Source organism: Atractosteus spatula, chromosome 24 (genome assembly GCF_055471065.1).
Source record: "Atractosteus spatula isolate fAtrSpa1 chromosome 24, fAtrSpa1.hap1, whole genome shotgun sequence".
Taxonomy (NCBI): Eukaryota; Metazoa; Chordata; class Actinopteri; order Semionotiformes; family Lepisosteidae; genus Atractosteus; species Atractosteus spatula.
The window spans coordinates 12,921,041-12,924,677 of NC_142729.1; the positions used below are offsets into that span (position 1 = coordinate 12,921,041).

The following is a 3,637-nucleotide window of genomic DNA, read 5'->3' on the forward strand; positions in this document are numbered from 1 at the left end:
TGTGTGAAAGTGTGTATTGGTTTGGAAGGGGACCATGTCTGCAGCGGTTGAGTGCGCTCTATTATAAACCTAGGGAATCGGGTAGTTACGGCAGCGCGGGGAGTCTGGTGAGGGCCGCAAGATCCCGGGGTGTGAGCGGCCCAGCCACGGCCGGGTGGTTGAGTGGTTGTCCGGCCAGGCTGCTTATACGCTGCACAAGCCGTGTCTCAAAAGCAGCAGGGGTGTAAGCATACACACACACACTGACTGCGTAAAGTCTCGCGGAAAGAATTCGCAGGACAAACACCATGTGAAATGTGAACCGCTTTATTTCAACAGTGGGGTTTTCAAACACAGAAACAGCGCAGCACACTTTTTACACAAGTTACAGACTCCAGTTTGCAAGTATGTGAAATGTGAACCGCTTTATTTCAACAGCGAGGGTTTCAAACACAGAAACATCGCAGTACACACGCGTTACCGGCTCCTGTTTGCATTCAACAATTAAATGTTGGTGCGGAAAATTAGTTCGGTACGCGTAACCACCACCCCAACATTGCTGAGAAACTCTGAGGCATCTGAAAAAGCATTCATAACCCCCTTCCGCTCCCCATGTCTAAAGCCATGCGAACTACACTAGGCGATCCGATCTAGCAGGGCAAAAAAATTTGCCTGCGTAATCAGCGGGATGGTGTTACCACAGGTTCTGTGCAAAACACGCTGTATTTTGGAATACACACTGTAGAACCCCCCAGGCTTCCGTTTCTGATCTGAAAACATCAGATCTCCAATAATTTCACTCAAGTTCTTGACATACACATCTATCTCTTTAACAAATTTAAGGACATTACCATTCGACTCTTTGTTTTGCATATCAAGCTTTGTAGAGAGAAGTGTGTAAAGCACTCTTAGTAAGAATTCAGACGTATACATTCGAAATTCTTCATTTTTCGGACAATGGCACACCCGGGTCTGTAAAACAGAGTGAAATCTGTATTCACATTTTACATAGATCTTTTTTTTGTCTGTAAAAAAAGAATAGTGTTTCTTTTGCAACGCATCAAAAGTCACGTCTACTAATTTTTCATCCAGCTGTTCAAGTATGGTGTGTACATGCTCGTATGGGGAGCGGTCCTCAATTATGTTTTTCAGAAACTGTTTTATGCCCCGCTCAGTGTCATTTGTAATGGTGTACGAATCCAGACACCTGGTGGCGTACAGAACAGCTGATAAAATTCGGGCTAAACTGAGAGACTTATAAATTTCTAAAGCGGCAAACGTCACGTCTTCAAACCCATCTGTGTAGCCGACAGACAGGCATGTGTGACCCCGCTGCCTGGGATGGTCAATCAAACAGGCCGGGCAGTCATCAACCAGGACCCCCTTTAAACAGTGTTTGAAGATGCAATAAACTACTGCTTTCACAATCTGGGCCATAACATCGGGCTCATTAGGGACATTGTTAGCTAAACCTGGTTGGGCATCAGCTTTATTAACATTTGGCCGAACACACAAACATAGACATTCAAACAAGAAACATTCAGTTGTGCCGGTAGGCTGAAGATTGACCCGTCCACATCCTCTTTATTCTATTAAAGGAAAAAGAAAAGGAAGGCTTAACAAAATAGACATGCTTTGTACCTAAAATATCGAGCATTTAACGCATTTTTTAGCTAAGGTTTTTCGTTAATATTTACCATTTGTAGCGTGGTATCATCGCTAGCACCCGGCAGTTTTTCAACATCTGGTACCCCAGCTGAACTCACACACTCACAGGGTGCAGAGGGCGGGGTCGGGTTTTGCTAAAGAAGAAGTATTAAAATGACATACGCTAAGCGCCGATACAACAATTCCACGATCAGAAAAAATATTTTAGCCGCCTACCTCTTCACTTTGTAGAGTAGCGGACCCCGATGTTTCTCCACACAAAGAAGCCATCTTCGCAGCTCCCAACAAGGGGCGGTGTCTGACAGCTCCAAGGACGCGCTGCGACCCTGTCAGGCCGGAGCGTTTAAGAATATGCGCCAATGGTGTAACCACGCCTACATAACACAAGACATTTTTCAATTGGTTGTGATGCTTTAAAACGACCCCCCCCCCCCCATTGTTTTATCGAGAGCGAAAAGTATTCTCATATCAGTTTATAAGTTTTAAACTTTAAAAGTATTAACACACAACGCAAACACAAATGATGTGTTTGCCCAGAAAATAAATTTTAAACTTAAATTTTGGTCTTAAAGTTTTTAAAATAATGTAATAAGACACAGTTTATTTTTAATAACACATTCGTGACAGCTTTTTAGAAAGTTTGAGATAAATTTCCATACATCGTAAGCGTAAAAGTCTTTAAGGTATTAAGGCAACAAATGATGGGGTGTTGTTCTTTATACTTTAACGGATTGGTCTTAAAGTTTTAAAATCACGTATTAGAGATAATTTGAAATGTTTTGGAGACGTGCGGTGTGTGGGGGTTAGTTAAAGGCTCTGGAATGCAGAGTGGGGGGGGGGGGGGGGGCTAAAATTGAGTACAGGGAAAGTTTATAAACATTTTATATTCATGTAAAGTTTTCTAATTTATAAGCACCACATGTATTTCGGGCAAAAATGTTCTTAACATCACATCGCGAAAAAATAAAACCTCAAAACGTCAAGCTTGGTTTGTGAACACGTCGCTATAAAGAATAGATACATTTTCTTATACCGTTAATAAAAAAACATTTTGCTTGATAATATTCTTAGAGGTCTGTTGGTGAATCAAACACAGACACCGAGGCACATTTTCACCACGTTTTAACCGCTATGAAATTTAGACACCGTTGTATGTCTTAAAATAATATAGATTTTAACATTATAACGGTCTAAAACGTTTTCTAAAATGTTTCTTAAAATAATTTCTACAGATCAGTACGTGCACACCCAATGATACCTAAGATTAATGGTTTTATGGGGGGCCAAGTGTGTTTCTTAGAAGAGAATGTTTATCGGTTAGGGTATAAGTACCAGCGGTGTAACAGGCGAAGTTTTGGCTGGATTCCAATTCTTACAGTCTCACGTTATCGCCTAACTTGTCAGAATGGATCACACTGATCAATTACAGTCTGAAGATAGTCTTTTTACAGACTTAACACTGTTCGACTTGATAGACGAAGACGAGGACTCCACGCATTTCAGCGGTATGTATATCTGGCTTATTGTTAGAAAATTACAACGTCATGGTGCATGTCTCATGTTAGCTATAGTTGCAAAATGTTGTATAATATTTGTATACTAGGCAATATTGAATTATTATAATGGAATTACCAGGGAGTTGTTCCGTGATGTGGTTGTGACTGTGTGTATCCATTCATTTCCATTAGCCCCGAAAACCACAGCTGTAAAAAGACCAGTTACCGCGCAACCCAACCCTGTTGAGTAATTACGACAATGTTTTGAATAACGCTTTATGACCATGTGAGTCTTAAAGACACAGGGGTACTTTCTCCAAACCAATACACGCATGTGTCTATTCCGCAGACACGGGTGAAGGGACATGTCGCTACACGTTTAAAAAACATCGTTTGGGGTTTACAATACCACCGCAAAACCTTGTGGAGACACAGGCAGATGTTCACATCATACCAGGGGGTGCAGAGCATATTATCAAATCGCCTGAGAGAAG

At 41.5% G+C, this 3,637-nt stretch overlaps 1 long non-coding RNA gene across 1 annotated transcript; it reads right to left on the reverse strand.

Moving 5' to 3' along the window:
* Positions 1-308: 308 nt before the first annotated feature.
* Positions 309-1,955, reverse strand: LOC148815929 (uncharacterized). Its single transcript, XR_016086042.1, has 3 exons — positions 1,864-1,955; positions 1,677-1,781; positions 309-1,568 (listed from the first exon to the last, which is right to left on the reverse strand). It is a non-coding gene; the product is annotated as an uncharacterized LOC148815929 (long non-coding RNA).
* Positions 1,956-3,637: the final 1,682 nt, after the last annotated feature.